A 13,999-nucleotide genomic window follows, 5' to 3' on the forward strand; every position below is an offset into this window, starting at 1 on the left:
GATGATAGTTTACCTATGCAATCAAACCATCCACAGAACTATTGAATCATGTTTTGGAATAGTTTAAATAAATTCATCACATGATGGAAGCATAATCATGTGGAACATGCAGTGGGATGATCAATAAATGGGAGTGTTTACAGTAATTTGTATTTTCAGTAGAAATTGGGATGATGTGGTGAAATAGTTGTTGGGGTCACTGTAGATCTTACTAGCCATTAACTTTAAGTTGACTTTGTCTCATAATTGGCAGCAACTGTCCTATATAATTGGCAGCAACTGTCCTATAAATGAATTTGCTACACCTGGATATCAGTATGAGGTCTTTCTCAAGTCTTAATTAGTTTTCTGTCTTTTGAGAAACACAGGATAGTTTATGATGTGTCTAAGGATTTCTTACTCTTGTATACTGTTTCATTAAATCAATCATGTGACATAATGGAGGAAAGAGCCCATGCTCACTATTTTAACGGGACTTGTACTAATATTTTGCACCTAGTCCAAAATATTAAAGTTCACTGATTATTTAATTTCTTGTAGCCACAAAAGTCATTTGATGACATGTATGAAGCAACTTGACTGATTACTTCATTCAGGTATCATGTTTCATTGAGCGCATAGTACCCTTTAGGATGGTGAAAATTTCAAGACATATATTACTACAGGTCTGTAGCTATTACAAATTGTTATTTTTTTAAAATTTGTTTATACTGCATATGTCAACTACACTAACAACTATCATTGGTGACAAAGTGTGTATATTTTGTGTGAAAAGCACTAACTGCACTCTTTTTACTCTTAGGAAGGCTGCAAATTAGTTTCACACTAAGAAAAAATCTGCTGCTTTTGGGATAAAATAGCTTTTGAAGCTACTATTCTGATGCCATACACTATGTGATCAGAAGTATCTGGACACCCCCAAAAACATATGTTTTTCATATTAGGTGCATTGTGCTGCCACCTACTGCTGGGTACTCCTTGTACCTCAGTAGTCATTAGACATCGTGAGAGGGCAGAATGGGGCTCTCTGCAGAAGTCACGGATTCCAAATGTGGTTAGGTGATTGGGTGTCACTTGTGTCATACATCTGCGCAAGAGATTTCCACACTCCTAAACGTCCCTAGATCCACTGTTTCCGATGTGATAGTGAAGAGGAAACATGAAGGGACACGTACAGCACAAAAGCATACAGGCTGACCTCATCTGTTGACTGACAGAGACCACCGACAGTTGAAGAGGGTTGTAATGTGTAGTAGGCAGATATCTACCCACACCATCACACAGGAATTCCAAACTGCATCAGGATCCACTGCAAGTACTGTGACAGTTAGGCGGGAGGTGGGAAAACTTGGATTTCATGGTTGAGCGGCTGCCCATAAGCCACACTTCATACTGGTAGATGCCAAACAATGCCTTGTTTGGTATAAGGAGCGTAAATATTGGACAATTGAACAGTGGAAAAATGTTGTGTGGAGTGATGAATCATGGTACGCAATGTGGTGATCCGATGAACAGGGTGCGGTTATGGCAAATGCCGAGTGAACGTCACCGGCCAGCATGTGTAGTGCCAACAATAAAATTCGGAGGCGGTGATGTTATGGTGTGGTCGTGTTTTCATGGAGGGGTTTCACACCCCTTGTTGCTTTGCTTGACAGTATCACAGCAAAAGCCTACATTGATGTTTTAAGCACCTTCTTGCTTCCCACTGTTGAAGAGCAATTAGGGGATGGCGATTGCATCTTTCAACATGATCAAGCATCTTTTCATAATACACGGCCTGTGGCGGAGTGGTTACATGACAATAACATCCCTGTAATGGACTGGCCTGCTATGAGTCCTGACCAGAATCCTACACCTTTGGGATGTTTTGGAGTGCTGACTTTGTGCCAGGCCTCACCAACCGACATCGATACCTCTCCTCAGTGCAGCACCCCATGAAGAATGTCTGGCATTCTCCAAGAAACCTTCCAGCACCTGACTGTAAGAATGGAAGCTGTCATCAAGGCTAAGGCTGGGCCGACACCAATTGAATCCCAATATTAGCAATGGAGGGCACCACAAACTTGTAAGTCATCTTCAGCAGGGGGGGGGAGTCATTCTGGATATGGAAAGGGTGCTTCCGGATTCTATGAAGAGTACAGGGTGCAGCCAAGTGCAGGTGGTTGGCCCACGTTGGTACCAATGACGTGTGTCACTTTTGATCGGAGGAGCTTCTCTCTGGTTTCAGGCGGTTAGTGGAAATGGTAAAGACTGCCAGTCTAGCTTGTGAGATTAAGGCGGACCTCACCTTCTGTCGCATCATCGACAGAGCAAACTGTGGTTCTTTGGTGCAGAGCCCAGTGGAGGGTCTGAATCAGAAGCTCAGGCAGTCCTGTGACCATGTAGTCTGCAGATTCCTTGACTTGCACCATCACGTGGTGGGTTTGCGGGTTCCACTTAATAGGTCAGGAGTCCACTACATTCAGGAAGCAGCTACACGGATAGCGGGGGCTGTGTGGAAGGGATTGAGTGGTTTTTTTAGGTTAGAGGGTCTCAGGAAACCACAGAAATGGCATCTGTCTAAAAGGTGGCCTGTAAAACACAGTAAGGTAGTTGTAGAAATAATCGGTATTATAGTTGTAAAGGTGGCTCATGGTGTGGGTTCCTGTAGTCATGTCCTAGTTCATGAACCACGGGCAACGTATGAGTGGCCAAGTAAGTGGTCCCAACAGTCGGGATACCAATTACTTTGGAATAAGGCTGGGCATCTCGGACATATTCTGAGTCGTGGTCACCTTTGTGCTCATACGGCAAAGACTACCAAATCCACCGGTTAGTCCCTCAGCCGTTAGGGGTAAAACCCAATGGGACTCGGGGCAAGTAAGGCTAGCAACCTGCTTCCCTGGTACTTTAAATATGATGCTGGCAACAATCAGAGCAAAATGCCTCGGACCTTTGGAGGTGACGGAGTCCCACCTCTAACTGACAAACCAGGGACTCCTAAGACACGACTTGGCAAACAAATGGTAATGAGATGGTGAGCTATTAATATCAATGGGGGCTACTCTGGGAAGAAGGTAGAGCTGGCAGAGGCTGCAAGTAAGATGGGGCTGGACGTTTTAGCTGTTAGTGACATTCGGGTAAGGGGTGAGAAAGAAGAGGAAGTGGGAGAATACAAGGTCTACCTGTCAGGAGTCAAAGCAGGAATAGCACAATGGGGTGTAGGGCTTTACATCAGGAAAGAAATGGAACCCAGCGTAGTTGCAATAAGGTATGTAAACGAACGACTGATGTGGATAGATTTGACAGTGTCTAGCAAGAAAATTAGGATTGTGTCAGTATATTCGCACTGTGAAGGGACAGATCAAGATAAGATGGATAGTTTTTATGAGGCACTCAGTGATGTAGTTGTTAGAGTCAAGGACAAGGACAGTGTTCTGATCATGGGTGATTTTAACGCCAGGATTGGAACTCGAACAGAAGGGTATGAAAAGGTTATGGGTAAATTTGGAGAGGATATGGAGGCCAACAGGAACGGGAAACAACTCTTGGATTTCTGTGCCAGTATGGGCTTAGTAATCACAAACTCCTTTTTAAACATAAGAACATTCACCGGTATACTTGGGAAGGCAGGGGAACCAGATCTGTCATTGACTATATAATAACAGATCAGGAATTCAGGAAGGCTGTGAGGGACACACGTGTATTCAGGGGATTCTTTGATGACACTGATCATTATTTAATCTGCAGTGAAATTGGGATTGTGAGGCCGAAAGTGCAGGAGGTCAGGTCCATATGTAGGAGGATAAGAGTGGAGAAACTTCAGGATAAGGAAATCAGGCACAAGTACATAACAGCGATCTCAGAAAGGTACCAGTTAGTTGAATGTAGCCAATTACAGTCATTGGAAAAGGAATGGACAAGGTACAGGGACACAGTACTAGAAGTGGCTAAAGAATGTCTTGGAACAGTAGTGTGTAAAAGTAGGAAGAAGCTAACAGCTTGGTGGAATGATACAGTCAAGGCAGCCTGTAAAAGGAAAAAGAAGGCGTATCAAAAATGGCTACATACCAGAACCCAGGTAGACAGAGAAAGTTATGTTGAAGAAAGAAACAAAGCCAAACAGATAATTGCAGCATCCAAGAAGAAATCGTGGGAAGACTTTGGAAACAGGTTGGAGACTATGGGTCAAGCTGCTGGAAAACCATTCTGGAGTGTAATTAGCAGTCTTCGAAAGGGAGGTAAGAAGGAAATGACAAGTATTTTGGACAGGTCAGGAAAACTGCTGGTGAATCCTGTGGATGTCTTGGGAAGATGGAGGGAATATTTTGAAGAGTTGCTCAATGTAGGTGAAAATGCGATCAGTAATGTTTCAGATTTCGAGGTAGAATGGGATAGGAATGATGATGGAAATAGGATCACATTTGAGGAAGTGGAAAAAATGGTCAATAGATTGCAGTGCAATAAAGCGGCTGGGGTGGATGAAATTAAGTCGGAACTCATCAAATACAGTGGAATGTCAGGTCTTAAATGGCTACACAGGATAATTGAAATGGCCTGGGAGTCGGGACAGGTTCCATCAGACTGGACAAAAGCAGTAATCACACCAATCTTTAAACATGGAAACAGAAAATATTGTAACAACTACAGAGGTATCTCTTTAATCAGCGTTGTGGGTAAAATCTTCTCAGGTATTGTTGAAAGGAAAGTGCGAGTATTAGTTGAGGACCAATTGGATGAAAATCAGTGTGGGTTTAGGCCTCTTAGAGGTTGTCAGGACCAGATCTTTAGCTTACGGCAAATAATGGAGAAGTGTTATGAGTGGAACAGGGAATTGTATCTATGCTTTATAGATCTAGAAAAGGCATATGACCGGGTTCCTAGGAGGAAGTTATTGTCTGTTCTACGAGATTATGGAATACGAGGCAAACTTTTGCAAGCAATTAAATGTCTTTACATGGATAGTCAGGCAGCAGTTAGAGTTGACGGTAAATTGAGTTCATGGTTCAGAGTAGTTTCAGGGGTAAGACAAGGCTGCAACCTGTCTCCACTGTTGTTCATATTATTCATGGATCATATGTTGAAAACAATAGACTGGCTGGGTGAGATTAAGATATGTGAACACAAAATAAGCAGTCTTGCATATGCGGATGACTTAGTTGTGATGGCAGATTCGATTGAAAGTTTGCAAAGTAATATTTCAGAGCTAGATCAGAAATGTAAGGACTATGGTATGAAGATTAGCATCTCCAAAACGAAAGTAATGTCAGTGGGAAAGAAATATAAACGGATTGAGTGCCAAATAGGAGGAACAAAGTTAGAACAGGTGGACGGTTTCAAGTACTTAGGATGCATATTCTCACAGGATGGCAACATAGTGAAAGAACTGGAAGCGAGGTGTAGCAAAGCTAATGTAGTGAGCGCTCAGCTACGATCTACTCTCTTCTGCAAGAAGGAAGTCAGTACCAAGACTAAGTTATCTGTGCACCGTTCAATCTTTCGACCAACTTTGTTGTATGGGAGCGAAAGCTGGGTGGATTCAGGTTTCCTTATCAACAAGGTTGAGGTTACGGATATGAAAGTAGCTAGGATGATTGCAGGTACTAGTAGAAGGGAACAATGGCAGGAGGGTGTCCACAATGAGGAAATCAAAGAAAAACTGGGAATGAACTCTATAGATATAGCAGTCAGGGCGAACAGGCTTAGATGGTGGGGTCATGTTACATGCATGGGAGAAGCAAGGTTACCCAAGAGACTCATGGATTCAGCAGTAGAGGGTAGGAGGAGTCGGGGCAGACCGAGGAGAAGGTACCTGGATTCGGTTAAGAATGATTTTGAAGTAATAGGTTTAACAACAGAAGAGGCATCAATGTTAGCACTGAATAGGGGATCATGGAGGAACTGTATAAGGGGGGCTATGCTCCAGACTGAACGCTGAAAGGCATAATCAGTCTTAAATGATGATGATGATGATGATGATGATGATGATAGTTGTAAATTGTCTTAGCTGTGTTGGGAAAGAACCAGAGCTCCAAGCCCTAATAAAAAGCACTGAAGCTTAAATAGTTATAGGTACGAAAAGCTGGCTAAAGCTGGAAACTAGTTCAGCCGAAATTTTTTCAAATGACCTAACAGTGTTCAGAAAGGATAGATTAAATGCAGTTGGTAGTGGGGTATTTATTGCTGTCAGAAGTAGTTTACCTTGTAGTGAAATTGAAGTAGATAGTTCCTGTAAAATAGTATGGGTAGAGATTATACTTGACAATCGGACTAAACTATTAATTGGGTCGTTTTACCGACCCTCTGACTCAGAAGATGTAGTTTCTGAATAGCTCAAAGAAAACTTGAGTCTCATTTCAAATAGGTACCCCACTCATACAATTATGGTCGGTGGTGACTTCAATCTACCCTTGATATGCTAGAAAAATTATATGCTTAAAGCTGGTGGCAGGCAAAAAAACGTCATCTGAAATTACACTGAATGCTTCCTCCGAAAATTATTTTGAACAGTTGGTTCATGAGCCCACTCGAAGTGTAAATGGTTGTGAAAACATACTTGACCTCTTAGCAACCAATAATCCTCGACAAATAGGGAATACCATGATGAATAGAGGGATTAGCGACCACAAGACAGTTGCTACTATGCTGAATACATGTAAGCGTAGAAAAGGTGTGGAATGATTTCAAAGAGATAGTATCGAGGGCAATTGAGAAATATATACCACATAAGTTAATAATGATGGTACTGATACCCCATGGTACACAAAACGGGTCAGATCGCTGTTACACAAGCAACAAATTTAAAAGAACATAAGATTGAAATAGTAAAAGAATTCAATATCTCGGAGAATGGATTAGTTGGAATACTGGGGAAAGCAAAGCAATGGAATCCAGAAAAAATAAACTTGAATTGGCCTTCCAACTAACAAAATATACTTGCAACAAAAATTGCTTTCACGGGGATCCAAAATCACACATTACAAGGCAGTGATTAAGCCAGAAGCACTGTATGCAGCAGACACACTAAACATGAATATCAAAGGCCAAATGGAGAAACTTGAGCTAAAGGAAAGAAAAATTTTGAGAAAAATCATAGGACCAAAATTTCAAGACAATAAGATTATATACATAAAAAAATGAAACTCTCTACAAGAAAATTGAAAAACTTTCAGATACTATGCGAAAAAGGAGGATAAATTTTTATGGTCATCTTCTCAGAATGAATTCCAACAGATTAACCAAACAAATCTTTGGCTTTTTCCGTAACCACAAGATGAAACCTAACTGGTTTAAAGAAACTGAGAAAGACCTAGTAGAATTAAAGATTTCAGAAAATTCACTTATCGATCCAACAGCTAAATTAATTACTGAAGATGAAAACATAAGGTTCAGAGACAAATCTACACAAAAGTCCAAAGCCTTCATCTCGGAAGAAGAGAGGAAAAGAAGATCAGAAAGAATGAAGAAATACTGGTCCCTAAGAAAAGAACAACGCACAAAGAAATGATTGATCCAGCATACCTGAAAGAATGTGAAATGAAAGAAGAAGAAGAAGAATGCAAAATCCCCAAGACTGGCAAAGCTTTGTAGAAGTTCGAAATACTTAAATGCAAGATACTTTTAATAATTTCCACAACGAAACTCTGTCTTGGAATCTGGCAGAAAACCCAAACAGATTCTGGTCATACATAAAGCATACCAGTGGTTGGACGTAATCAGTACCTTCACTGCACGATAACAACAGTGAAGTTACTGATGACTAAAGCAGAGCTATTAAACATGGTTTTCTGAAACTCCTTCACCAAAGTCAAGAACAATTGCCAAGATTAGAAACATAGAAGTAGATATCCTCGGTGTAACAAAGCAGCTTAAATCACTTAATAAAGGCAAGGCCTCCGGTCCAGATTTTATACCAGTCAGGTTCCTTTCAGAGTATGCTGATACAGTAGCTCCATATTTAGCAATTGTATACAACTGCTCACTCACAGAAAGTTCTGTACCTAAAGACTGGAAAATTGATCATGCCACACCAATGCCCAAAAAGGGAAATAGAAGTAATCCCCTGAATTACAGGCCCAGATCACTAACATCGATTTGCAGTAGGGTTTTGGAACATATACTGTACTCGAACACTATGAAGTACCTTGAAGAAAACGATTTACTGACACATAGTCAGCATGGATACAGAAAATATCATTCTTGTGGAACGCAACTAGCTCTTTATACTCACGAAGTAATGAGTGCTATCGACAGGGCATGTCAAATTGATTCCATATTTTTAGATTTCCAGAAGGCTTTCGACACCATTCCTCACAAGCGTCTTCTAACCAAACTGCATGCGTATGGAATATTGCCTCAGTTGTGCAACTGGATTGTGTTTCCTGCCAGAAAGGTCACAATTCTTAGTAATAGATGAAAAGTCATCGAGTAAAACAGAAGTAATATCAGACGTTCCACAAAGAAGTGTTATAGGCCCTCTGTTGCTCCTGATCTATAGTAATGACATAGGAGACAATCTAAACAGCCCTATTAGATTTGTTTGCAGATGATGCTGTTATTTACCATCTTGTTAAGTCATCAGATGACCGAAACGTATTGCAAAATGATTTAGATAAGATATCTGTATGGTGTGAAAAGTGGCAGTTGACCCTGAATAAAGAAAAGTGTGAAGTTATTCACATGGGTACTAAAAGAAATCTGCTAAATTTCAATTTCGCGATAAGTCACTCAAATCTGAAGGCTGTAAATCCAACTAAATACTTAGGGATTACAATTATTAATAACCTAATTGGAACCATCACATAGATAATGTTGGTAGAGCAAACCAAAAACTGTGATTCATTGGCAGAATACTTAGAAGGAGCAACAGGTCTACTAAAGAGACTGCTTACACCACAGTTGTCCACTCTATTCTGGAGTATTCCTGTGTGGTAAGGGATCAACATCAGGTGGGACTGACAGATGACATAGAAAAAGTTCAAAGAAGGGTGGCTCATTTTGTACTATCGCGAAATAGGGGAGATAGTGCCACAGACATGGTACATGAATTGGAATGGCAACCATTAAAATAAAGGCGTTTTTTGTTCCGGCGGGATCTTCTCATGTAATTTCAATCACCAGTTTTCTCCTCTGATTGCGAAAACATTCTATTGGCACCCACCTACATAGGGTGAAATGATCATCACTTTAAAATAAGAGAAATCAGGGCTTGCACAGAAAAATGTATGTGCTGGTTTTTCCTGCTCGCCTTTCGAGAGTGGAATGGTAGAGTAGTTGGTTCATTGAACCATCTGCCAGGCACTTTATTGTGAATAGCAGAGTAACCACATATATGTAGATATAGAATTAATTGATTATTATGACACATTATTATGTTATTATGTGCTGTATGAATGATGACTTGCTTATTATGATATTTGTGTCTAACAATGTTGCTGGATGTTTAGAAACCCTGAATACAAATAGTCACGTAATTCATGGAAGGGGATTACCAAGAGAAGTTTATATTTTGTTTTGATCTTATTAGGTGACATTTTCATACTTTACATTTGGCTGCAGTTTATTAATCAAAGATTTTTATGCATTGAAAGTGTGGCAATGAAGAAATCTTTTGATTTTGTTTTGAGTTTACATGGATGGTCAATTTCATAATTTACATTTGGGAGAAGTTTATTAAAGATTTTTATACTAAAAGAAAAACACTTAATATTCTAGCTAGGGAAAAAGTTACCACATGTGTTTTGACGTATCATATTTCCTTCAAGGCAGACTGCAATAACATGAATAACTTTAGAAAGTGTATGTACTAGCTTGTAAGTATAAGAATTTGAAGATTCATGAATAGCCTTTGAAAGCATTTGGTTTTCAACTCTGTGTAATACATTTTTTGGGGAGTTAAAAAAATAATATGAGTAAAACCAGTCACACGTGTGCAGAAACAGCACTGAGTGGCAATTAGATGTAATTAATAAGTTGATTACTTTAGATCAGTTATAAGCTTGAGTTGTTGACCAAGAGTGTCTTTGTGTGCACTCACCCACTTACATTCTTACACACACACGCGCACATGCACACACACACACACACACACACACACACACACACACACACACACACACACACAGTAAAAACTTCACCTTCCTCTACTTAATTGATCTGATTACTCATTAATTTCAGTGCAGTTTTGCATCTGTTTCTTGTTCAGTAAATATTCTGTCTAATTTTAATGACACACCTTCTACTGATTGTGATAATAAACCTACACTAGCCACATTACAGCATATGATAATTAACCCAGTAAAACTCTGTTAATAGCTGATTTCAGTATATTTGCATACAATAATGATTCTTGCTTGTAACAGAAATCCACGTAGCCCAATAAAGCTGCCCTGGACTATGTCTCCATTTCCGAAAATTTGAAAAATAATAATTTATGTCTTGTTATTGGTGCAAGTAATGGCTACTAAGAGAATTCACAGATTTGTGTGTTACCCAGTATCCCAGTTTTGTTTCTTTAGCAGTGACAGCTTTTCTTTTGCTTTTCCCAGGCTACATATAATTTTCCATTTCTACTGTAGGTGCCAACAGATTTTTACATTTAAGCTTTTTCTGTGTGAGAGAAAAACAGCAACAATACTATTTTAAGTAACTGAACTTAGCACTAAGAATGTTGATATTTTTAATAGTACTGTGAGATGTGCCCGGTCAATCATTGCTAACTTTATTCTGCCTAATAATCTTGTTTGGCATTTATAAGATTAATGATTTGTGACATCAGATTTAGAAGAGAGTTGACAATCTACAGTATAATTCATGTTTTAATTTAAAGTTTTTAATAAAAGAGTCATCTAAAACATTGATCAAAGCCTAAATGTTGATGACATTAAACATGCTAATGAATTGGGTGTGCATTTTGTGAGGATCAAATAGTTTACCAAGGTCATGGTGCAAGACAACCAAATGTGTATTACTGAGATTCATATATTCTTGCTGACATTCAGTTCTCCACATTTACCATGTTATATTATTATTATTGGGATGCAATGCTGGGATTCACTATGTAACCCTACTTCAGTTGCCTCTACTTTGGACACACCAGCAAACAATGAAAGAACCAAACCAGGTGTTGTAAATGTGGCAGTTCCCGTCCTGCTGAGTCTTGTAATGATGCTTATACTTAAAGTCCCAACTGCAGTAGTGAGCATTTCACCACAGACATATTATGCATACTTAGAGTTGGAGAAAAATCATGATATTTTATGGCCAAAATGCTACTGTACTTTTTTGCCACATTTGGTGTTATTGTTTTGCCAAATTTGGCTTTATTGTCAAATTAAGCATTTTGTCAAATTTAGTGTTTTTTCCCCAAAATAGATATTTTTTTTCAATTTGGTTTTTTTTTCTAAATTTGTTGCTGTTTTTCCCAAATGCAGGATTGTTTTTTCCAACTTGAGTGTTGTTATTGCCAAAATTGATGATTTTTTTTGCCAAATTTGGTTCTATGTTGAACAAAATGTAGTGCTGTTTTTGCCAAATCTGTGATTTTTTTTTTGCAAAATTTGGTGCAATTTTTTACCAAATATACTGCTTGTTTGCCAAATTCGGTGTTGGTGTTTTTTCAAAATTCAGCGTTTTTTTTTTTTAATTCAGTTCTATTTTTTCCCAAACACAGTACTGTTTTTGCTGTATACAGTGGTTTTTGTCACATTCGGTGTATTTGTCAGACTTGGTGTTTTTTTGCCAAATTTGGTGTTGTTGTGTATTTTCAAGTTTGGTATGCTTTGCCAAATTCTGTGTTTTTTGGCAAATTTGTTTCTTTTTGTCAAAATGAGTGACTCTTTCTGCCAAATTTCAAATTAGGTGCTATTTTCGTCGTCATTTCAAGGTCCTTTATGCAGGAAACGAACTGTTATTCGAAGATAGTTTATGAACCTCTATCTTGAGGAGAGTGAAAGTGAAAACAGTTCAGGAACTATTAGCTACGATTAATGATAGCTCAGCTGTCAGCATGGCTGATTGCCATGAAGGAGGTCCGGATTCGTTTCCCAGCCAAGTTAGAGATTTTATCTGCTCGAGGACCGGATGTTGTGTTGCCTTCATCACCCTTTCATCATTATCGACACACAAGTCCCCGAAGTGGCGTCAAACAAAGGGACTTACACCAGGCAGCTCAACAACCTCAAATGGGGTCTTGTGGCCAATAATGCATACGATCATTTCATTTCATTTCATTATGAATATTAGTAAACTCTTGTTGTCATATTTATGACATTTTTATGTGGTATTATCAAAAATTTTGTGGTATATTGTGAAAATTAACGATTTTGTGTAATTTCTTTAAAAATGTTAATTTTGAGTCATTTTTCATATTATCATTATTGCAAAATTTTCCTGATTGCGTAGTGTAACACAGAAGGAGAATGACTCAGGAAATGAGTTTATTGAAGGTATATCCTTTGTGAATTGTTATTGATATATTAAGGCAGTTACAATTGTTCACTATTACATATCCATTCCGGCCATTAAAATCAGCAGCTACCCAACTGTCATTCTGGACAAACAATGGTCAACAACAGGTTTTGGCAATGCAGTCCCCAGATCTTACATTCACTTGTCCTGTAAGTGATGTTGGAAGCATGCCCTTGGGAGCCCTGTGATCCAGTACTGTGAATCATCTGCAGGTGTAAAGACCAGTACTGTGCCAGGTATTTTCACAATAATGGTATATCTAAGGCTTGTGCAGAATAGCTCCAGCACCAGCACAGAAATGCATTCTCATTCTCAGTGCTGGGTTAGTCCACCATCTGTTTGTTCAGAAGGGACGGCCCCTTAATTTTCTGTTATCTACTGAGCTGTGCGCTTCGTCTTTCCACTATCTAGTGGTGGGCACATGCAACAGAACCCCCAGCAATACTGTTGTCCCCTCATCTACAATGTCATCCACATAGATTATTTTTTGCACACTCTACCAAAGGTATTTCCATCACTTCCAACAACCGCCACAGTTTCTAATGCCTCCGATTGTTTAGAAAACATACTCGCTAGTCCCAGAGGACATGATGGAAAGTACAACCCGTCACAACTCATTGGTCAGTTTCAGAGAACATTTGGAACAATACTGTGATTCAGAGTAATCCCCAAGACCTGGCTGATAATGTATATAGCCTTGTTTTAGCTTTAATACATCAGGCTGCCCAAGGCCAACTGGATCCAAATGCCATGCCCCTCATTGCAGATAGAATGTTTCCTCAAGACTGTGAATGTGACTCAAAATCCTCCAATGGAATGCATGAACAATAAGATCTAATTAAGAAAGCCTGCTCCATGTGATACGTAACATTCATCCCTCATTTCTATTGATTGCAGAAAAATGGCTCAAGCCTAATTCTTTGATTATAATCTCCAGATATAAATGAAGAACAATGGATTCATGGGAGATGTGGCACCACTTTATTCATCCATTAAACAATGGCATACCACAAGTAAATGGTGCTGTTCATACTATGATCATGACTGTAGTTCAATGCAGGACTTATGAAACTACCAGGTGGTTCAGTTACAACCCTGTCACTTCACTGTGTGCTGAGATCAGTGAGACTAAATTATATATGACAGGAAATCTTCTTAAGGTCCCAGCCACCTTACTTAATTTCTGTTGACCTCAATTATGATGCTTCAGCGAAGATCTGAGTCAAAAGATGAAAGCAGTGCAGCTGTTCTTTCACAAATAGATGTCCAAAATCTACTGTATTGTTAAATGACCTTTTGTCCAAGATGGTACCTTCACCTTTTTTTTATTATTATTATTATTTTATTATTTTTAAAAAGAACTCAGCTGCTGACGTATCCATCTATTCTCCATTTCTCACTCTGAAGTGTGACTGAGAAGTCTTGAAAGGCCCCGTGGGGTTAGATCATTAACCCACATTATCCCAGCCTAATCACATGACAACAAATTCGTCTTCTTTGTCACAGATAGCTGGACCAGACAAATAGAACTTCAACAAAGCTGACTGTCAAG

At 39.2% G+C, this 13,999-nt stretch overlaps 1 protein-coding gene across 2 annotated transcripts in view; it reads left to right on the forward strand.

Moving 5' to 3' along the window:
• The window catches only part of LOC126178807 (neurofibromin), a 474,179-nt gene that overhangs the window by 75,254 nt on the left and 384,926 nt on the right, over nt 1-13,999 (forward strand). The gene's annotated exons all lie outside the window — the stretch shown is intronic.

This window comes from Schistocerca cancellata, chromosome 1 (genome assembly GCF_023864275.1).
Source record: "Schistocerca cancellata isolate TAMUIC-IGC-003103 chromosome 1, iqSchCanc2.1, whole genome shotgun sequence".
Classification (NCBI taxonomy): domain Eukaryota; kingdom Metazoa; phylum Arthropoda; class Insecta; order Orthoptera; family Acrididae; genus Schistocerca; species Schistocerca cancellata.